At 34.7% G+C, this 25,000-nt stretch overlaps 1 long non-coding RNA gene across 1 annotated transcript in view; it reads right to left on the minus strand.

Moving 5' to 3' along the window:
* Positions 1-25,000, minus strand: part of LOC137632630 (uncharacterized) — an 806,964-nt gene that overhangs the window by 274,005 nt on the left and 507,959 nt on the right. The window contains exon 6 of the long non-coding RNA XR_011042067.1: positions 23,701-23,740. This is a non-coding gene — a long non-coding RNA (uncharacterized lncRNA). The remainder of the gene's footprint in view (positions 1-23,700; positions 23,741-25,000) is intronic.

Consider the following 25,000-nt stretch of genomic DNA (forward strand, 5'->3'; position numbering starts at 1 on the left):
GGACAATTATGACCTCGGGTATAAGCAAAAAAAAAGGACAATTTAAATTCAAGTCCTGGCTATCTATCTATCTATCTATATATATATATATATATATATATAATGTTTGTATATATATACATATATTTATATTTATATATATATACATACATACATACATATACACACACACACACACACACACATATATATATATATATATATATATATATATATATATATATATATATATATATATACACACACACATATATATATATATATATATTTATATATGTATGTATGTATGTATGCACACACATATATATATATATATATACATATATATATATATATACACATATATATAGATACACACACACACACACACACACACACACACATATATATATATATATATATATATATATATATATATATATATATATATATATATATATATATATATATATATATATATATATATATCGGTTACACTCGGCTCTTCCCGTCCCTCGGGAAGCGGGGAGAGGCAGTAGTCATATCATGCGGAGAGGGGATTGCATGTATATACGTGCTGATGTATCTAAATATTTAGCTGTCATTTTTGACGGGTTCTGTACACTAGTGCGTGTGTATATATATATATATATATATATATATATATATATATATATATATATATATATATATATATATATATATATATATATATATATATATATATATATACAGAGAGAGAGATATATATATATATATATATATATATATATATATATATATATATATATATATATATATATACAGAGAGAGAGAGAGAGAGAGAGAGAGAGAGAGAGAGAGAGAGAGAGAGAGAGAGAGAGAGAGAGAGAGAGATAATGTAACCGACCATTCATTCAGAATATCATAGAGTAAAAGGTTTTAATGACTATTTTGGGATGCTGTGGAAAAAGAGCCCTCAGGGATTATAGCTATGACAAGACGACTGTGATTAAAGGAGCCTTTTTCCTAGATTTGATTAAATGGCGAATAGTTCAATTCGATGAAACAAGGGGTTCTACCGATATAATAACAGGACAAGAGAAGTGACGGGAGCAGTAATAATAGTGGAAAAGGAAAGTGGAGGTCTGTTTCGGTGCAAGGATCTCACGACTCGATTAACCAATAAAATCAATAACTTTTAAAAGGAAAAGGTTGCTTCTTTTCTAAAAAGGATCATGTAAGAAACTTACGAAAGCAATATCAATAAAAAAAGAACTTTACTTCATATTTACAGTTTAATCTTTACTACTCTATTTCTTTTCCGCATTTCATTGCTTTCCCTATTGGGGTCCAGGCTTGTAGCATTCTGTTTTTACATTCGGGTTGCTCCTTGGCAAGTAAAAATAACCAGTACGTATAAAGCAAAAAAGAAGTAGCGGAAGTCTTTTATAATAAGTATAGTTATCGCATCATCACCATCATCATCTCCTCCTACGCTTATTATCAACGCAAAGTCGTCTCTATCTTGAGCTTAGAATCAAAATTTCTTCATTCATCATCTCTTACTGCATACTTCATAGTCCTCATCCATGTAGGACTGTGTCTTTCAACTCTTCTCGTGCCTTGTGGAGCCCAGTTGAAAGTTTGGTATACTCATCTCTCTTGAGGGGTGCCAAGAGCACGCCCAAACCATCTCCATCTACCCCTCACCATAATCTCATCCACATATGGCACTCAAGTACTCTCACTTATAGTTTCATTTCTAACGCAGTCTTGAAATCTAACTCTCAATATTCTTCTGAGGGCTTTATTCTCAATTCTACAAAATCTGTTGGATATTGTTTTATTGCTATACCCCGATTCAGGGCCATATAGTAATACCGATCTAACTAAACTGATATATAGCCTGTTTTTTATATATAATTTCAGGTGATTTGATTCCCCAATTTTACTCAACCTAGCCATTGTCTGATTTGCTTTTTTCAATCTTTCATTACACACAAATTCTAAAGCTCATAGTTCTTAAATATCTAAATTATTCTACCCCATTAACCCTTTCTCCTTCCAAGAAAAGAATATTTTATCGTCCATTACATACGTTCTCATCATCTCAGTCTTGGTGGTCTGATAATAAGGACAGCGTCATCAGCATACTCTAGGTCGGCTAATTTCCTGTTAACAATCTAGTCCAATCCGTCTCCACCATCCCCAACTGCTCTATGCATTACAAAATCCGTGATGAGGATAATCAACATGGGCGATAACACATTCCCTTGGAGCATTCCATTGTTCACTGGAAATTCATTTGATAAGACTCCAATAACATTAACTTTGCAATTGCTATGATCATGAACAAACTGAATCAAATTTACATATTTAAGAGGAACTCCATAATAATACAGGACTCTACAAAATTGGCCGGTGCACACTTTTTTATAGTCTACAAATGTCATCAAAAGTGTATTTCTATATTCTACACATTGCAGTACCACATGCCTTTAAATAAAAATTTGGTCAATACCTTTTCTAAATCTTGCATGTTCATAAATCTTTCTTTCTAGTATCTTTAGAATGAACATACTATATCTTTTCATGACAACTGACGTATGTGTGATGCCTCTGTAATTATTGCAATCAGACAGATCTCCTTTTCTTTTGCCATTTTCATAGACACTCCTAGCTCCCATTCATCAGGTTTTGCTTCTTCACGCCATACTCTACAAAATAATATTGTAAGTATTCTGGGAGTCACTTTCTTTTGGCCAATATCATCTCAGCAGTTATTCCATCATATACAGGGGGCTTACCATCTCTTTTAATTATCACATCACATAATAAGCAAAACTTGTTTTACCGACATCACACCTGAAAAGCTAACTTTATTTATGAAAACTTCTGCTGGACCAACATTTTACCTCACGAAATCGCCAATCCTGAGGGAAAACTAAAAGGAAATGGACAATTACCACTGACTGGCCGGTAGGTATCAGGATTTATCTAGTTCTTCCTCAGAGGTCTAACCTTAAATATAGGGTTAATGGTGATTCAAGGAATTTAGGTCTTTAGACCGAAGCTGAGGCGAGGTAGGCCATTCAGCATCATTGTGCAACTGGGTGGAAAATCCCAAGTTGTGCGACAAAGTTGTAGTTAAGAGATATTGAAGAGCAAGACGGATGAAAAAGGAGTGGGAACTGGCGCTAAGTGGAAGGCTAATAAGTGGGTGTAGCTAGGGGCAATGACTACAGTGCATCATGCAAGGTGCGATGGCAGCACTTACACGCTGAGCGGATCTTCAGAATATCCGCAGGTGTTTTTGACTTTCGAGAAGAAGATTTGATTTATCAATATTTTCTCAAGTATCATACCCAGTTAATTATTAAGAAACCACGTCCAGATATTCCGTAAGACTTCATCCATACTCATGAGAAAACCTTTCCAATTCTCAGAGGCTTCAACCATAATAGCATCAGTTCTCCATTAAGTTCTTTCTGGTCTCCAAATTATGCGAGGCAAATCTACGAACATATACATCACCACAATTACCTGCTCTGAGGTCATTAGGGAAAATGAATCATAAAAGAAAAAGTGGTCTGGTTATACAAATCTATCGGAAACAAGGGAATATCTGTCTATTCACTAAAAGAGATTAGGGGTTACTCATTATGCATTAACTAAAACCTCAAAATTATTCAAGGGTATTTTGCACTCTTAGAATCTAATTTAGACGCAAAATTAGTACCCTGAGAGAGGGAGGAAAAAATATGGTATCTCATATAGCTGCGTGCAACACCCATGGTGCAATCCACAAAAATTGGTGTTTTTTCAATTGGTCCAATAAACGGACAGAGAAGGGTAGTTCAATGGAATGTATATATATAAAAAAGTTACCATATTCACAATGTTCAATTGCACATGAAAATTATTCCCCACTGAAAATCTGGCAAATGTCACATCTCACCAGAGAGAGAGAGAGAGAGAGAGAGAGAGAGAGAGAGAGAGAGAGAGAACGATGACCTATCACTGACTATCGTAGATATGAAAATTGCATGTTTCTCCCAAAGTAAAGCATCCATTTAGGATTTCGAAATAAGCGTATATTACGCCTCAAGATCGCCTTACAAAGATATCATTTAACCAACTGTTTGAGGATGTATTAAAAGAATATAGCAAACCCTTTTCCTTCTGGGTCGAAAAAACACCTTAACAATGACTTGAATTATAGGTGAATTCCCTCACTCCAGATGAAATGATGATGGGGTTTGCCACGCTATGATGAAGAATCCCAGTTCACAATACGTAAAAAAAAGGACCTGCCACTTTTAATCCTAGATGAGGAACGGAAATAGGAGACAAATTGATTCTCAGTTACGTAGAAGAGAAAAAACTCAATTATAAGCCCTTGTGAATAAGCAATCTCTCTCTCTCTCTCTCTCTCTCTCTCTCTCTCTCTCTCTCTCTCTCTCTCTCTCTCTAAAAGGACCACTTACTTCCGATGCGATTCCATTTCTAAAAAAAGGAAATAATCGGTATAAAGAGTGTATACCTGATCTTCATCCTTAAATTGAGAATTTCACAGCAGCATTTTAAGCTAATTCCAACATGTAAATACGCACCTGTCTTGAGTTTAACCCATAATGTAGCAGTATTCATTACTGACCAATTAACGATTTGCATGGTCCTTGATACTAGGTAAAAAGCAAGAACCTTTGACCTTCCTAAAGACACAATGGCACACGCGCAAACATAGATACATGTATACACACATTCGCAAAGGTAATACCACATGTCAATAATTAAACGAGATAGCAGAAAGCAATTACATTTAGTACTATGATATAGTATTCGGTATTCCACTGGCAAAATGATACATTGAAAATATAATGGATGGAATGAAATTGTAGACAATCATCTTTTTAACATGGTTAATGATAATCTGTTCATCACTTTTCACAGGCAGCGAGGTAAACTAGCGTGTCAAAAATGTAATCTCTTTGGTACGGAAAAAAATAACATTTTTTGCTGTAAGTAATAAAATTTATAAAGGAGCAATATATATAAAAGATTGAACGTCTAGTGTTAGACTTTCAAAGGACAAAGTAGCCCAAAAGTATTTTCCCGGCATGTAATCGTGAGAAAATGGTACACTTTGTCCCATATGTGGGGATTCTTCATTGAAAAAATCCCGAAGAATGTTTATAGTATAAAACAAAGGCGCAGATGATTAACGCTAGGGAGTAAAAAAAAAAAAAAAATTGACTTTACCATGCAAAGCTATTTGCTGTAATTTTACTGCATTTATTGCTCTTTCAAAATTGAAACTTCGGGGAGAAGAAAATATAATTCTACTGTATAAATTGTCGTTTCAGAGAGAGAGAGAGAGAGAGAGAGAGAGAGAGAGAGAGAGAGAGAGAGAGAGAGAGAGAGAGAGAGAGAGTCAAAGTCAAAGTCAAAAACATTTATTCCATTATAAAAGAGAGAGATATACCATAATTTCACTGCATTTATTGCTGTTTCAGAATTGGAACTTCAGGGAGAAGAAAATAGTTCTATTATTATTATTATTATTATTACCCAAGCTACAACCCTAGTTGGAAAAGCAAGATGCTATAAGCCCCAGGCCTCCAATAGGGAAAAATAGTCCAGTGAGGAAGGGAAATAAGGAAAAAAATAAATGATGAAAATATATGAACAATAAATCCTATATATAAATGTCCTATATAAACCATTACCAACGTCTAAAACAGCTATATCATATATAAACTATAAAAACTCATGTCAGCCTGGTCAACATAAAAACATTTGCTCCAACTTTGAACTTTTGAAGTTCTACTGATTCAACAACCCGATTAGGAAGATCATTCCACAACTTGAACAGCTGGAATAAAACTTCTAGAATACTATGTAGTATTGAGCCTCACGATGGAGAAGGCCTGGCTATTGGAACTAACTGCCTGCCTAGTATTACGAACAGGATAGAATTGTCCAAGGAGATCTGAAATGTAAAGGATGGTCAGAGTTATGAAAAATCTTATGGAACACCATGAACTAATTGAACGACGGTGCCAGAGATTAATATCTAGATCAGGAATAAGAAATTTAATAGACCGTAAGTTTCTGTCCAACAATTTAAGATGAGAATCAGCAGCTGAAGACCAGACAGGAGAACAATACTCAAAACAAGGTAGAATGAAAGAATTAAAACACTTCTTCAGAATAGATTGATCACCGAAAATCTTAAAAGACTTTCTCAATAAGCCTATTTTTTGTGCAATTGAAGAAGACACAGACCCAATGTGTTTCTCAAAAGTAAATTTGCTGTCGAGAATCACACCTAAAATTTTAAGTCATACAAATTTAAAGAAATATTATCAATACTGAGATCCGGTTGTTGAGAAACCACCGTCCTTTACCTACTTACAATCATACTTTGAGTTTTGTTAGGATTCAACTTCATACCCCAAAATTTGCACCATGCACGAATTTTAGCTAAATCTCTATTAAGGGATTCACCAACCCCAGATCTACATTCAGGGGATGGAATTGATGCAAAGAGAGTAGCATTATCAGCATATGCAACAAGATTGTTTTCTAGGCCCAACCACATGTCATGTGTATATAGTATGAAAAGTAATGGGCCAAGAACACTACTCTGTGGAACACAGGATATCACATTCCTATACTCACTATGGTGCCCATCAACAACAACTCTTTGAGATCTAGTACTTAAAAAATCAATAATAATGCTAAGAAACGACCCAACCACTCCCAATTGTTTGAGTTTGAAAACAAGGGCCTCATGATTAACACGGTCAAAGGCACCACTAAAATCAAGGCCAATCATATGAACTTCCTGACCACAATCAAGAGATTTCTGTACAGCATTGGAGATTGTAAGAAGGGCATCACATGCTCCAAGGCCTTTACGAAAACCAAATTGCAAACTAGGGAGTAGGTGATTACCTTCAGCAAACCTGTTAAGACGTTTTGCCAGAAGACGTTCAAAAACTTTAGATAATATGGGAGTTATAGAAATTGGGCGGTAATCAGTGGGACTTGAAATGACACAAACACATTTACATAGAGAAGTAACATTACCATTACCAAGTGCTAAAAGCTCCTCTTCTTGCTAACTTGCGCAAAATAACAGATAACTTTGGAGCTAAGAAATCTGCTGCTTTTATAAAAAAAAAAGAAAAAAAAAAAAAAAAAGAAAAAAAAAAAAAAAAAAAGGAAAAATACCATTTGGGTCTACACCTCCATAAGCATCAACTTCCATCAACAGAGCTATAATCTCACGAGATCGAAAAGCTAGTTAGTTTAGCCTCATAAAAACAAGAATGAGGAAGTTCAAGTTTTTCATACTCTGTTTACTGTCAAAAACATCAGCCAAAAGGGTTGCCTTTTCCTTTGGACAGTGAGTGACAGAGTCATCTGGTTTAAGTAAAGGAGGAACTGTTGAATCTACACCAAAGAGTGCAGATTTAAGGGTAGACCACCATTTATGTTACTGAGTTGTACCAGAAAGGGTTTCTTTTATGGTTAAATTGTACTCCTTTTCAGTTGAGGCATAAACTCTCTGAGCAAAAGCTCGAAGCTAAGTATATTTGTTCCAGGTCAAATCTGATATGTTACCCTTCCAAAGATGATAGCCCTCCTGCTTCTCCAAATAAGCACGTCTATAATCATCATTGAACCACGGTTTGTCCTTCACTCGGTACCTTAGCACACGAGAAGGGATACACCTATCAATTATGTTGACTTGATTCTCATTCCAAGGGAACACAGGATCTACACTACTATATAATTGTGACCAATTCAAGCACAAAAGATCATGCAAAATCCCATTCCAGTCTGCTTGGGATTTCATATAAAATTTACAAGAGTATGATATATCAGGGACATGCTGCTCAGTCTTCACTACTAATGAAATCAAGGCATGATCAAATGTCCCGATTGGAGAACCAACCTTACTAGTTATAACGCCAGGGAAGTCAGTGTATACGAGGTCCAGGCAATTAACAGACCTGTGACTTGCTTCACTTATGATTTGCTCAGAGCATGATTCAGAGTCAAAGTCTAAAGCTCTTAAGCCATGGCGATAGGTAGGAGAGATAGAACTTAACCACTCTATGGTGAGCATTAAAATCACCAACAAAGACAAAAGAGGCCTTTCTATCATCTTCTTGTACCTTAGCCATAATGGTAAGAAGACAATCGAAGATAGAATCATCCATGTCTGGATTCCGGTAGATCGAACAAAAGTAAAAGTTGTTATGCCTGCCACAAACTTTTATTACCTGAATTTCATGACATCCATATTGATAGCAGGACTTATAAGAAGCAGGGTACTCGATCCTAATATACGCCGCCATTCCCCTGGCCCTAGGGATGGCATCACGTTTCAACATTAGTGGCTTCTTTAAAACAGTTATAAGGAGCTCAGATGAGTGCCTCATATTAGAAACCAAAGTTTCTGAACACAAAAGAATATCATACTGTATGGATGCAACTATAAGGTCTTGGATATTTGCATGAAGACCACGAATATTGCAATACAGAAGACATTGACGAAATCTAGGACATACTGGTCCCGGATTTCGTGCAATGTCTCCAGACAGCATAAGAAATAATAGAAATAAAAAAGAGACATCATACTTAAAACCTAGATTAACAAGAATTATAACGAAACTGTAAATAAAGTGATTGATGAAACCCATAGACTATAGTAAAAAGTCGGAAAAACTGGTCACCATGGAGGAGCCGATACACCATACAAGGCTAAATACCCTCCAAGATAGCCACTTCAACTGAAGGGAGGACAGTAAGGATGGTTTAGAAAAGAAAAAGAATCAGAAAAGAAAAAGACAACCTCTGCATAAAACACCAGGCATCCATGGCCCTTCTATTAAGCCTGCCCAACACACCATTTCAAAAAACAAGAGGAAGAAAAAAAATAATAAGATAGAATAGTGTGCCCGAGCGTACCCTCAAGCAAGAGAACTACTGCATAAATTGTTGCTTCAGATATAAATGAATAAATATATATATATATATATATATATATATATATAAATATAAGTGTGCGTAGAGAGAGAGAGAGAGAGAGAGAGAGAGAGAGAGAGAGAGAGAATATACTTTAATTTCACTGCATTAATTGCTGTTTCAAAATTGGAACTTCAGGGAGACAAAAATATAGTTCTACTGCATAAATTGTTGTTTCAGAGAGAGCGAGAGAGAGAGAGAGAGAGAGAGAGAGAGAGAGAGAGAGAGAGGGGGGGGGACTATAGTTCATTGCAATCTACAGTTCTTGAGAAATGTTGATTATTAAATAAATGAGCTAAATTTCATCCGACAGACTTCAGAAATTGATAAAGAAATTACTTCACGGTCAGGTGGCAATTACTATCTTCAACTATAATTCAATCTTCCGAAATATCTCATCGAAATATAGCCAATTTTCCATCCTCTCTCTCTCTCTCTCTCTCTCTCTCTCTCTCTCTCTCTCTCTCTCTCTAAAGGCATATTATTTATTGAATATAATCACGCAAATACAATTCTTTTGCTAATAATATGAATAAGGCATTTTACTAGTTATAAATCTCACGACATGAAGACACTGTGATACATTAAAGAAAAATATCAATATCGCATCAACATACATACATACACACATCATATATATATATATATATATATATATATGTGTGTGTGTGTGTGTGTGTGTGTTTGTTTGTGTGTGCGTGACATGGTAGCTCTATTGTTTAGACGAAAACTTCCACTGATTGATAGGCTTCAGGTTCAAACCACGATCAACTATTCTACACATGTGATCTAGATGTTTTATTTCGGCTGTGACCAGATTGTGCAATGATCTTCCTGATCAGCCAGATGAATCTGTGGAACTTAAGTAGTTTACACCAGCAGCAAACGTTTTCATGTTGTACAGGGTGACATAAGTCTCTCTTCATACCTTATATATGACCTATATTTCCTACCGTTGTTATTGGTTTTAAGATATCTTATATTCTTTATTCATAATTTCTCATATATTGTATATCTATTTCCTAATTTCCTTTCCTCACTGGGCTATTTTTCCCTGTTGGAATCCTTGGGCTTATAGCATCCTGCTTTTCCAACTATGGTGGTAGCCAAGCTAGTAACAATAATAATATATTTCACTGAAATATGACTCCCCTTGCTGATGACTTTCTGAGCCAGGTTCGATCCCTGGTTACTACCCAGAGGTCCACCCAGCTTATATTTGAACACCAGCACAGAGAGAGAGAGAGAGAGAGAGAGAGACTCTCCACCGTGTACTTTCCATTTTTAAATTCTTTTCTGTTCTCTTTTTACCTTTTTCCTTTATCAAGTAATGAAGCAGGGCACATGTAGATTAACGATTATCATTTCAGAGTCTCGATTGAGATATTGCGAAATACGCCACTATAAGATCGAAGGTAATGAAAGTTTATCCATTTTCAATTATCCAGACACTACAATTATGGCCATAAGAGAAATTGTTATACATGATCATCTTCATCTCATTCGACTATAATTACTTTTTATCAATGTAACATTGTACTTAGGACAGGAGTGGATGAACATGTAACTTTGCTAACGCCACATAATAGTATCCTTGGTATAAAAGCAGACATTATAAGCTTCTTCCTTGAAGTGCAACGTGAACTTGCTAACCAATGCGCATTTCAATTTTAAGACGACAATGGAAATATGTAGTAGTGCTATGTACTATTTTTAGATGGAAACATGCCAGCCAAACTGGAATTTTTTTGCGAGAGAATATCAAGTCCCTTGTATTGAACTTTTTTATATGAAACTCTAATAATTAAAGATAGGAAACCAGCATCAAGAATAAAATTGTATAATAACTATATACTTCCAGAATAAAAAATATTTTACTTTTCGAAAAGAAAATTATATTGCAGTTATCTGTGATCCCTTATTCAAACTATAGCCGACAAAAATAGTTAAAAATTTTCGATTGTAAAAGAAATATCAAAAGATTCATAAGAATGAAGAAAAAAAAAATTTTCTAATATCTATTCTAACCCTCCTAATGGTCAATAAATCGATGATGTGGGATATATTTTCCGCAAATCGTAAAAAATAAAGTTGCATACACACACACACATACGCACACACACACATATATACACACACACACACATATATATATATATATATATATATATATATATATATATATATGAAAAGCTATTTCATGCCAGCGAGGTAAATAATGGTATGCATATTTTTGTTTTTGCTAATAATATACGACAAGAATGTAAGATAGCGCAGAGGAGCACCGGGAAATTTACGTTGCTTCCACAAATTTATTGCATCTATTTCCTTTCTCATGAACATTAACAAACGACAAGAAAAACCTCATAATGGTAGTCTTTTGAGGTTCATGAGCATCTTTTCCACATAAAGTGATAGCTTTAGTCGTTTATTATCGGACAAAAATTTGCGTGAATGAATAATGGCTTCAAAAAGAGATGCACTAGAGTAGAAAATACACACACAAAAACTATATATATATATATATATATATATATACACACATATATATACATACATACATGCATATATATATATATATATATATACACACACACACACACACACACTCAGCTACAAATAGTTCTCAGCAGCAAATTCATTCTGCCTTTGGATGAAAGAGCCAAGGGAAAAGTCATTAATAATAACTGTTTCTACCCAGGGCCGGGATTCGGACCCATAACTCTGATTCGAATCTAGTCCTTTATTACTTGGGTATCAAAATCATTTGAAGTACATGATCTATGAAAAAATATTAGAGAATAAAATTTAAGTAACAGAACTCTCTCTCTCTCTCTCTCTCTCTCTCTCTCTCTCTCTCTCTCTCTCTCTCTCTATGAACTCCCTTGACAGTAAAATTTCACGACACAAGTCGTTTCACACTCCTACATAGAGAGTTCATAAGCAGCTTGTCGAACTTCCCTACATACAATACCCATATTCGTCCGTAATCTGGAAGCTTTCTTGGGGTTTCTAGATATCAAGGGTCTTCTTTCTCAAGCATTCAACATTTTTCTAGGCCACAAGCACTTCACAATACTTTCCTGATTATTCTACGTATTTCCAGATTTCTCTCCCTACCACTTGTTCATACTACGTAAGCAGTGTATATTTTTTATTCGAATTCAACATGGACATTTTAATGAAGGTTATGTAATTGTAGTTGCAAAATTGGAATTGTTCATCATAAAAAGTAGTATTCAATGCCAGACTATTGGTATAAAAAAGTTACTTACATAAAACATATTTTTCCTTTCTACTCTTCGCACAAAACTAATCAGCCTTTTATAAAGCAATGTCAACAAAACACAAAAATTCAAAGACGAAGATTAGGAGCAATTAGGAACAAAATTAAAATAAAAAATGAATTCCAGAAGAAGGATGGAGGTAGCTAGCAATGTGGCTACTAACTTTAACAAGGTTGATGCCTTGTGGTTAATTGATAGGTAATTGCTCCCTATTGTAGTATGTAATAACTACGGGATCGGTATAAATTAAATGATACGAAAGCATTCCTATCATATTCTAATTTAATGATGTCCATTATATTCCTCATTTGCCGATTCCCTAATGATAACCTTCAGTATCATTAACAGCTTTTAATGAACGCAGGATTTTCCCATGGCATGAATGTAGTTTAAGAGAGAGAGAGAGAGAGAGAGAGAGAGAGAGAGAGAGAGAGAGAGAGAAAGAGAGAGTTATTATCAGGGATTTCATGTTCGGTTTTTCAAATGATCAAATAGATAAACAGAGACAGGCATATATATATATATATATATATATATATGTATATATATATATATATATATATATGCGCTCAGAAGTTACTAGTCCACATGCCAAGCCACTTGCGTCTGCTTATGGTCTTTCTGACACAAACTTTCTTGGTCTGTCAATCTATCGTTTCCTCTTCCTTCCCGTGCTTCTTTTACAATCTCTGGGAACCCATTCTGTTATTCGTAACGTTCGTCTACTGTCTGTCAGTCTCATAATATGTCCTGACAGTGTCCATTTCTTTTTCTTACGTGTTGTCAGAATATCTTCTACTTCAGTTTGCTCGTGTATCCTTGTTGCTCTTTTTTCAGTCATTTTATGTTATTCTCATCATTATTCTTTCCACAGCTCTTTGAGTTGTAACTATCTTATGTTCTAAGGCTCTAGTAAGGCTTCAAGTTTCTGATGAGTAAGTTAATACTGGTAGGACCATTTCATTAAATACTTTTCTATTTATGACAAGTGACCTTTTACATTTCATAATCTCATTTTATTTACCAAATGCTCTCCATCTTTTAATTTCAGTCTCGTGTCCTGGGGAAACATTTACTGTCTGTCCTAAATTCGTATATTCATTAACATTGTCTAGACTCTCTAGAGGTTTGTCCATAACTGTTATTTGTCTCCTCTCTACATTTTTGTTGAAAATTGTCTTAGTTTTACTCATATTTGTTTTTGGTCCTACATTTCTGCTTCTAGATTCAAATCTTCTGTCATCTTTTTTTTTAATTCCTGCCATGATTCACGAGACATGACTATGTCATCTGCAAATTTTAAGTTGTAAAGGTATTCTCCAATAATAATAATTCCTACACTTTCCTAATGTAAAATCTTACAAACTTCTAGGCATGGTGTGAATAATTTAGGAGAGATGGGGTCTCCCTATCTAACTCCTTTCTCAATCGCATTTTTTTTTCACTATCATTACTTAGTTTTAGGATTGTTGTACTTCCTTTATAGATATTTTCAAGAAGTCTAACATAAGATTCTTCTGTTCATTGTTTCTGAAGGGCTTTCATTACTGCTGAGATTTTGACAGAATCCAAAGCTTTCTCATAGTCTATAAATGCCATACATAGTGGTTAGTCATACTCTGTTGATTTTTCCATTAGCTTATTAATTACAAGGATGTGGTCAGTTGCTGAATACCTGGTTCTAAAGACTGCCTGTTCTCTTGATTGACTGAAGTCTTTCTATTCGGCCTAATATGATCTACGTAAATATTTCATATATTACGGAGGGTAACTTTATTGGGGAGTAATTTTTTAGGTCTTTAATGGCTCCTTTTTTGTGAATTAGTATAATGATAGAGTTTTTTTAAAGCTGTAGGAATAGAGCATTTGATGTAGACTTCAGCGAGTTTTGATATTATGAAATCTCCTCCATCTATTATTAATCAATTGTTAAGTCATCTTCTCCTGGTGCTTTGCCTCTTTCCATGCCCTTTAATGGTTTCTTTACTTATCCTACTGATAAGTTTGAACCGGCTTGGGTGTTTCATTATTTCTATTGATGAAGTTATTTATTATATCAGTATTGTATAGCATTGTATAGAAATCCTCTGCATTTTTTGCACTCCATCTCTATTGTGGATATTCCCATTGTTACCCTTTAAAGCGAACATCTATTGGCGCCCTGTTCCAAGTTTTTTTCTCATCAATTTGATGCTTCTTCCTTTCTTTAGTGTTTCCTTAATTTTTGTCTGATTGTGTTTACGAATATCTTGAGTTTTTAGTTCGTTTATTGTTTTGGATACTTTGGCTAATTCTAATTAATTTTTCTTAGATATTACATCAATTTCCAATCTTTTCTTTATCAGATTATATGTATTTTCTGATAGTTTTCCTTGATCTCTTTTAGGAACTTTTCCATTTATGTCTTTTGCTGATTCCAATACAAATTTTGTTAAATTACTGTTCCTTTTTTTTTTTTTAACTTGCTTCCACTTCCTCAGGAAGCGTGGAGTACCTATTTTGTATTCTTATAAATCAGATTTTTCTTTTATTACAGGAGTGTTTATTTTCTTTCTTAAAATCATTGTTTTCGCTCTCCTGAGATCTCAACAAACTTTGCTTCTTACCATTCTATGATCGATAGACTTTAACTTGTTTAACATTGTTACATCTTCAACTGAATTGCCTTTTCACTGAGAACAAAATCTTTTTCATTTTTCGTTTCTCCATGCCCAGTTTCTATGTTCCTTTTTTTTTTTTTTTAAGGAGTTCATGATTTTAGGATTGTTTCTTTCAGCAAATTCTACAAGTATGTCTCCTCTTTCATTGCTTGTGCCAACTACATATTTACCTACTGCTCATTCTCCTCTCTTCTTTTGACCCGCAGTACTTCAGCATTAAAATTACTCAAAACAAATGTAACTTGAATCTTATATTTTCTCATAGATATCTCCAAATCTTCATAAAAAGTTTCAATTTCTTCCTCTATATGTATGTATGTATGTATGTATGTATGTATGTATGTATGTATGTATATATACATATATATATATATATATATATATATATATATATTATATATATATATATATATAATAGCTTACTTACCACAAAATTAAGAACATTGCAAAACTTTGGCCATTGAAATATACAAGACACAAGTATTCTAAATATTCTATTTCGACTGTGGCCAAGTTGTGGAATGATTTTCCCACCTAGTTGAATTAGTGTTTCAAACTTGGTGCAAATACTTTTTTAAAATTAGTTTCATAGTTTGTGATACTTTTTTAGTATTGTTATTTATTGCAATTTATAAGTAAATAAATTCTTTCATTATTTTTTGTAGTTTATACGTTACTTCGCAACTTTTTCTGTTGGTCCCCTTGAGTTTGCATACTATGCTTTACCAAATACGGTTACAACTTGCCTAGTAATAATAAGTAACGTTGAACGTGAAAACTGCTTAAATGTTGAGACCTACAATACATAATACAGTACACCGGATTAAGAAGTGTAGAAATCCAAAATTTACCGTGAATTAGTATAAACGTTTTAACCTAAGTTTGAACATAAAAAATATATGTTCAATATATTTAATTAAGTCAGTTCATGAACATAGCAAGTGCAAAAACATTGTTAATGGAGTCCTATCCAATGAATTTCCAGGTAACAGTGGAGTAGTCCAAGGGAATGTGTTGTCACCTATGTTGTTTATCCTCATCATAAATTTTGTAATACATAGAACAGTTGGGGATGGTGGAGAGGGAATGGATTGGATTGGTAACAGGATATTAGCAGACCTAGAGTATGCTGATAACGCTGTCCTTATTATCAAAACTCCATAGGACTGGCAAAGCTTTCTTACCAGAAGACATGTAATATCACAGGAGGTTGGGCTCAAAATAAATAGAAGAAAAATGCAATGGAAAATAAAATTATCATTGGAAGGAACTATGATATCTAATACAGGATATTTAGAATTTGAGTTTAATGAAAGATTAAAAAAAGCAAATCACATAATGGCTAGGTAAGTAAAATTTGGAAATCAAATTGCCTGATATTACATGTAAAAATAGGCTTTATATCAGTTTAGTGTGATCAGTGTTACATCCAACAGATTTTGTAGATTTGAGAACAAAGCCCTCAGAAGAATATTGGGAGTTAAATGGAAGGACTGTATTAGAAATGAAACTATAAGAGAAATTACTCAAATGGCAATTGTGGATGAGATCATGTTGAGGGGTATGTGGAGATGGTTTGGGCATGCTCTTCGCACTCCCCAAGAGAGATTAGTTCACCAAACTTTCAACTGGGCTCCACAAGGCACTACAAGAGTGGAATGACTCAGGCCTACATGTGTGAGGACTATGAAGCGTGAGGTAGGATATAATGGATGGAGAGGTATGATTTAAAAGCTCAAGATAGAGACGACTGGCGAAATCTAACTGAGGCCCTCAGCGCCATTAAGCGTAGGAGGAGATGATGATGATGAACAATAAGATTGATAGAATTTTCAATATAAAACTGCCAAACAACATCAAACAGCAAAAACGTCAAACCAATTCTGTAAGATGTTATCAAAGATGAGCAATAAAATTGTGTAATCAAAATACACGACCAAAAATCCATTATATTCAGACGAAAAATCAATACAAAATACAATAAATATCAACACAATTGCAAAATCATTTATTATTCTGTATCCTTTTCTGTACCTACTTCATTAAATAAAGTTATTCAATAAAAACAAATTACAAGGAAGTTGACATTCATCAGTAAAAAAAATTATGAATTGAAATGAACAAAAAATTTAAACTGTTTGAGTACAAAGGTAAAAAATTCACATCAAAGAAAGACTAATGGGGGAACAAAATCTGGAAATCAAGTCACAGGATATGTATGTTATGTAGCCACTTAAATGTGATGAGTTGACGCAGAGCCAAATTAAAGGTTTTGAAAGTGAGTGCAAGATGCAAGAAGAGATGGGAGTTCCGATAAATGCAATTTAAGTATATGGAGGAAGCGTCTATTAGCACGAACGTTTTCCGCAGACTAAGTTCCTTCCCGATATATGTGAAAAAATAGTTGCATATTTGCTTTTCGTTTTTTTTCGGTAACCAACCCCTTCTGTTATAATAAAATGATTCTGGTGAGATATTCTGCTTACATACATACATACACACACACACACACACGAATATATATATATATATATATATATAATATATATATATATATATATATATATATATAAAAACATATAATATATAAACACACATATACAGTATATATAAATTTATACTGCTATTATGCAACGTGGATAACAGCCAACGAAGCCTTCACAATAATGAAGCCCAGTCTATATAGTCCAACCAAAATTGCCGAGATAAATTTTCCAAATCTTGTGTATTGGATCAAGCACAAAAATAAAGTAATAGATATCATTATTTACATGAAAAATCAGAGATGGCGACAAAATAGGACCAACTGCATACCAGGCTTAATGGGGGTTCAATCTTTAACAATCGTGAAAAATATCAAGTTTACTAATAACTTTTTTTATAATAATAAAAAAGTACTGTCGGGCAAAACATTAACAAAAACTTAAACATCATGCTTCCTCCGACGCATAAATTTTTTTTCATCAGAACATATTTATATATAAAAGAATTTCACAAAATTAGGTAAATACTGTACACTCAGTAATGTTTGCGCTTGATTAATTATGCCTTATTGATATCCACAATCCTCCTCGGTTGAAATCTGGACAATGGATTAATCAGCATACACATATCCGTCTCTTTTTTCCCAATGATTATATATATATATATATATATATATATATATACACACACACATATAGTAAGATATTCCACATTATTCAATTTCCCTTAAATAAATATGCCATTACAACAGATTAAATTATTTTAACAATCACTATCACATACATGCTTGAAATCCTGGATCGTGTTGGAAGGTCGTTGTAAAAAGCTTGTACATCGTTACCCAATTCATAAAATTACACAACAACTCATAAACAGCACAACGAAAAACTCTCCAAAACTGTGCTTTTTATGCTTGTTTCATGGCACACAGAGAGAGAGAGAGAGAGAGAGAGAGAGAGAGAGAGAGAGAGTTGTTCCTACCTGCAGCTTTATAATTAGAATAAGGCCAGATCTTAAATTCTGAAAAGGACAGAAAAAATCGGTTTTTCCCATTATGACAAAAATCGAAAGAAAGAAAGAAAGCGGGGGCGGGTACCACGAACACGCAAAGTATAGTAAAAAAAATCCATCCAAAATTAGCCCCTCTTAGAATACTGTCTTGGAGGTTCAGCCCTTCGCTGCTCAAAAGACAGGTGACGCTGCTGTGACCAATTATATATAATGCTTATGGAATCATTATAATTATGAAGACAGAGTGCTAAGGGATGCTCTTGGTTCTCTTGCATGCTTGACTAATTTCGCTATCAAAACTTTTAGAGAGAGAGAGAGAGAGAGAGAGAGAGAGAGAGAGAGAGAGAGAGAGATTCTGGTTTCTGAACACCGAAAAAAAAATAAAACATAATTTCATGCACCACCAAATGCAGGAACATACAGTATATGCGCATTAAATGCATTGCTTTATTTTTGAAAGAGGAATAGCATAGCCAAAATGAAAAACCCAAGAAAAATGAATTATCAAGAGAAATATTCCCGGGAAAATGTCTTTGCAAATAAATATAAGAATTTAACTGTATATAAAAGGCACCAATTTCAATGGATTTTCCCAAACTGTGGACAGATGAGATTGTATCACCGTGGATAGATGTATGAATTAAATAAATTATGACTTGAAAGGTACTGTTTATTAAAGACATTAATACAAATGGCCTCTACGCATGACAGGTCAATTCGATGACTGTATCATTCTAGTTTACCTGAATACCATATTTTTTTTTCTTCCCGTGATCGTAGAGGTCCGTGTGTTGGGATTAGACCAGTCACACATGAGTACACGAATCAGAAAAGCTTAAATAAAAAAGAAAATCGAAGAGCTAAGAATGAAAAAGCAGTCCGTCGTAAAACACATGAAAATCCTACCGAACAAACAAAAATATGACTTCAGACAGTCAAATGATATCTAGTCAAATCGTCACACGTAATGAGCTGTTGCATGACTACAAAGCGTGGAAAACAATATTCATTTCTATGAAAGCAATAGTATATAGAAGCTGCTATCAAAGATCAATTAAAATTATTACAGGAATGAGGGCCTCAGAATAACCGGAAATAAAGGATGTTTCTCATTTTCTACAAATTAGTGTAAATACATTGTATATACATAACTACAGTACAGGCACACTGTATATACATTGTGCTTTCATTAAATGCACAAAACTATTTTAGTTTATTTCTTTATTAAATGATGTGTTAGGCAGGCGTAATAGAATGGGCATGAATACCAGGTGGTTTATCAAGAAGTTGCCTTTTTCCTATCTGTCTCTTTATCTTCCTCTCAAGCATTCATTTACAAAACCATCGTTACTGTCCTCCCTTCAGTTGAAGTGGCTATCATAGAAGGTACTTGCATTGTGTCGGCTCCACCATGTCGACCAATTTTATCCGTTATTATGTCATAAATCTATGACTTATACCTGTAATCTTATTTCTATAAGTGTACATATTGTTTTTATTATGATCATTGTTATTTGTTTTTTCAAAAATTATGACACTTCATTGCTCTTAAATCTTATTATGTCAGGAGATATTGAGTAAAATCCGGGACCAGCGCTCCTTAGACTTCACCAATGTCGTCTGTTTTCCAATATTCGACAGTATGATATTCTTTTATATTCAGAACTTCGATTTTTCAAATAAGGCATTCTTAAGCTCCGTATTCCAAGATGTAGGGTACTGACTCATAAGTCCTGCTATGCAGGCATAACGACTTTTATTTGTGTTCGATGTGTTGGAATCCATACCTGGCTGCTTCTGTCTCCGATTGTCTTCTTACCATCATGATTTAGTAAGAAACAAGAAGATATGAGGGCCTATTTTGTGCTTATTGGTGATTCCACAGAGGGTGGTTAAATTCTGTTTCCTCTACAGGTCGCCATGGATTGAGAGCTTTAGACTTTGCCTCTGAATCAGGGTGTGAGCAAATAATAAGTAAAGCTATTCACAGGTCTGGTAACTGCTTGGACCAATTATATAATATTATAATATCTAAGGTTGATTCTCCAGTTGAGACGTCTGATCACGCCTTCGTTTCTTTAGCAATTAACACTGAGCAACCAGTCCCTGATGTGTAATACTCATAAAAGAAATATATCAAACCTCCAAAATACTGGAGTGGCTTTTTGCGTGATCTTTTGCCTTTAAATTGATAACGATTGTATAAAACTGTTGAGCCTGTCAGTTTCTTGAATGAAAATCTGGTCACCATAATTGATAGGCGTATCCCTCTCGTGTGTTAAAATACTGAGAAAGAAAAAAATTGGTTCAGTGGTGATTGAAATCGAGCTTATTTGGAGAAGCAGAAGGCCTATCATCTTTGGAAGGGTAACAGAACAAATTTGACTTGGAATACCTATACTCAGATTAGAGCTATTACTCAGTAACTTTAGACTTCAACTGAAAAGGAATACAATTTGACCATGAACGAAACCCTTTTTGGTATAACCCAGGAACATGAATGTTGGGCTACATTTAAATATGTACACTTTCATGTATGTGAAACAGTTCCTCGTTTACTTAAACCAAATGGCTCTGTCAATCATTGTCCAAAGTGAAAAGCAACTATTTTGACTGATGTGTTTGACAGCAAGCAGAGGACCTATTGAGAAACTCGATCTTCCTTATTCCTGTTTTTCTAGGGCTAAACTAACTACTTTAGATTTTCGGTCTTGTGAAATCAAAATTCTCTTGATGGACCTTGACGCTTATGGAGGTGTAGACCCACTAGTATTTTTCCTTTGTTTTTTTTTTTTTTTTTTTATAAAAACTGCTGATTTCTTAGCTCCTAAGCTGTCTGTTATTTTCCACAAGTTAGCAAGAAGAGGTTTTTTCTTGCACTTGGAGAAACTTTGGTAAACTTGTTTGTGATAGCTCTAACCATGATGATTACCGCCCTATTTTCATAACTCCCATATTATCTAAAGTTTTAGAAAGCCTTTTCCAAAACATCTAAATTGTTATGGTGAAAGTAATAAACTGTTCCCTAGTTTGTAATTTGGATTTTGCAAAGGCATTGGAGTGTGTAATGACTTAACAGTTCCTAATGCTGTGCAGAAATCCCTTAATTATGGGCGGAAAGTTCGCATAGTTTGCCTTGGATTTATCGCTGCCTTTAACCGTACGAGAAATTGTTGCTGTCTGCGGCCATCGGAAGTAGAGTCTGAGATGCTACATATTCCGTCCGATGTTATACGTGGTGGTAAAAACCTTTCCGAGGTTGTCTGAAGTAGCTTTCAAAAAATTAAACTTGTTTAATTTTTAACTGCAGCCTGACTCGCACAGTCTGGTACGTAGTCAGTCCAAAACCATGCGTAATCAGTCCAAAATTGTATGTATTCACGTATGAGATTACTGAGTAACGACTTCGAACTCATATGAGGTTGTACCCAGCTATCTTATTTTCACAAGGTTCACATTTCTTCTCTAAAGCGACCCCTTATGTGGCCCCAGTATGTATTCAGTGCGTCACTGGTACGCCAACTCTCTGCCACCCTAAGAACTCTGCGCACATACAGCTGTGTACTGGCATCCGCAGTCATCCACAGCCATACGGCCAGTGCGACATAGTTCACCCATCGGTGTAAAACCCCTATGACAGTCTTGTCTTCTCCATCATAAGGCTCAATACTACAAAATAGTCTACAAGTTTTATTCCAGCTGCGACCAGATTGGGGAATGACCTTCATAATCGGGCAATTTATTGGTGGAACTTTAGAAGTTCAAACTTGTAGGAATGTTTTTATGTTGAACAGGCGGACACGAGTCTCTCTTCATAGAGTCCGAGATGCTACATATTTAGTCCAATGTTATACATGGTGGCACGGGCCTTTTCGAGGCTGTCTGAAGTCCATTTCAGAAATATTAAACATGTTTAATTTTTAACTGCGGACTGGCTTGCAAAATCGGGTACGTAGTCAGTCTGGGCCCATGGGTAATTATTCCAATTGTACATATTCATTTACGAAATCATTGCGTAACTACTTCGAACTCATCCGAGGATGTACGCAGTTGATTTAATTCCTCTCAAGGATCACATTTCTTCTCCCATGCGAGCCCTTACGTAGCCTCAGTACGTATTCAGTGCGTCACTTGTACGCCAACTTTCCACCACCAACGTACTGTTCCGCAGTGACACCGCCAGATTGTTTGTACTTTTTTTTTCTTTACAAACTCAGCTTATGTACAGCCGCATACTGGCATTCACAGTCATCCGCAGCCGTATGGCCAGTGCGATATCGCTCAGTCATCGGTGTGAAACCCCTAAGATAGTCTTGTCTTCTCCATCATAAGGCTCAATACTACAGCATATTCTACAAGTTTGATTCCAGCTGTGACCAGATTGGGGAGTGACCTTCATAATCAGCCAATTTAATAGGTGGAACTTCAGAAGTTCAAACTTGCAGTGAATGTTTTTATGTTGAACCGGCTGACAAGTGTCTCTCCATAGTTTATATATAATATATCTAGTTTATATATAATATACCTATTTCAAGCGAAGGTGGATGAACTGTATCAAGGATGACCTTCGATCAAAAGGATTAACCAGTGATGAAGTGTGGGACACAGGCAGATGGAGAACGCTCGCCAGAAACATCGACCCCACATTAAAGTGGGAAAAGATGCAAAAAAAGAAGATCTATTTCAACGTAGTTACTGATCTCAAGAAATCTTATATGCTTTGTTCATTACTTTTCATACAGTTTACTTATTTCCTTTCCTCACTGAGCCATTTTTTCCTTTTTGGAGTTCTTGTGCTTTTACAATCTTGCTTTCCAACTAGATTTATAGCTTAGCTAATAATAATGATAATGATAATAATGATAATGATAATAATAATAATAATAATAATAATAATAATAATAATAATAATAATAATAATAAGCTTAAGTCAGAATCGAAGACATATTTTCAATGAGCTAGCAAAGCAACAAAATATGCACAGAATATACAATAAGCTAATAAATTTGAGATCCAGAGAGAGAGAGAGAGAGAGAGAGAGAGAGAGAGAGAGAGAGAGAGAGATTAAGATCACATGGTAAATGTCTTTCCAATGTGTGTGTGCATGTATAACATTTACATACATTAAGTTTGTATATATAAGTGTAGGTCCGTTCTCTTTGTGTGTGTGTGTATGTGTTTTCAGAAAGAAATAAACTAAACATCTAAAAACACACAAATTTTACTGTATTTTAAGCAATAGTGTTATTTCTTACCTCTTTCGATCACAATGGCCCGATGCATGCCAGGACGAACCTGAAATGAGATGAAAAACAATAACAATGATTTTCGAATAGCCAACTTCAAGCCTTGTTTAAGCACTGCGTTACTATCAATACAAATTGTTGCAGGATGCGAAAATACGCTCTATGCTTAAGAAACTGGCTGATATTAAACTCCCCGATCCCACCCCTGAGCTGATGAAATATTTAACACTCTCATGCAAGTGTCATTTCTCAACTTGCATTATTGCAACGGCACAAACAAATTAGGCAATTTTGTCCGTCACACGTAATTAAAGAGAAAAAAATAAGAGAGAGAGAGAGAGAGAGAGAGAGAGAGAGAGAGAGAGAGAGAGAGAGCATATCGAAGATCATCTTTGTCACTGGAGGCATTGATTGGAAGCAGCAAAATTGCATCCTTTTCCACCCCTCCGATTTGCGCACAATTCAAGATGTTGTTCGACCGTCATCTGCAACTTGTCGCTTGTGACCAGAATAGCCTTTGGTTATAAAACACGTCGATTATGTGCTCATTTTGAGAGGTGTTTGTTTCAGCGCTGCATTCTTTGGTGATGCAACTGAAAAATAATCTCTTATAATTCCATCCCTCGAACGTGCTCGTTGGATTCAGTTTTTCACACGAGCTACTTAATCTCTGTCAGGAGTTTTTAGACCAGAAATGATGGTCGATATAACAGGTTGAACTTTTTAAAAACATTCAAACGCTTTTGCACACCAAATGTTGTTTCCTTAAAAATGAAAATTTCCTGCACAAATATATACATTTTATCATTAATTTTATCAAAACTTGAAGGCATCAAGAGGTTCAACTATTCAATGTAGGCGGATTGACAGCCAAATGAGCCTAGCAAGTTTGTTCTACTTTCCTAATTGCGTGTCATTTTTAAAGACAAAACTTTCATGTCAATCAAACATGCTTTGGAATAGTTTTTTACAAATTGCTTAATATTCTTTTTATTGCGACAAAGGACATAATTACTAAAAGCATTCTTAAGATATCTAATATTCACTTTGAAATTAACATAACATACAAAAAAAAAAAGATACATTAATAAAATCAGATTCCCGCGGGTGAAATCTAATACCCAAAACCTTCAATGCATCGAGGCACATATTGTAGGACAGGTGGATAGCAGCCCTGGTTAAAGGTGCTTATTAATCCCATGCCTATTTAATGGAATTCGATTCACAGTTTTTCCAGCTTCATCGTACTCATCACGCCATATTCACGCCTGTTCTTTCCCTTCCTTCTCCCATTATCACTTTACTCTGA

Source organism: Palaemon carinicauda, chromosome 41 (genome assembly GCF_036898095.1).
Source record: "Palaemon carinicauda isolate YSFRI2023 chromosome 41, ASM3689809v2, whole genome shotgun sequence".
Taxonomy (NCBI): Eukaryota; Metazoa; Arthropoda; class Malacostraca; order Decapoda; family Palaemonidae; genus Palaemon; species Palaemon carinicauda.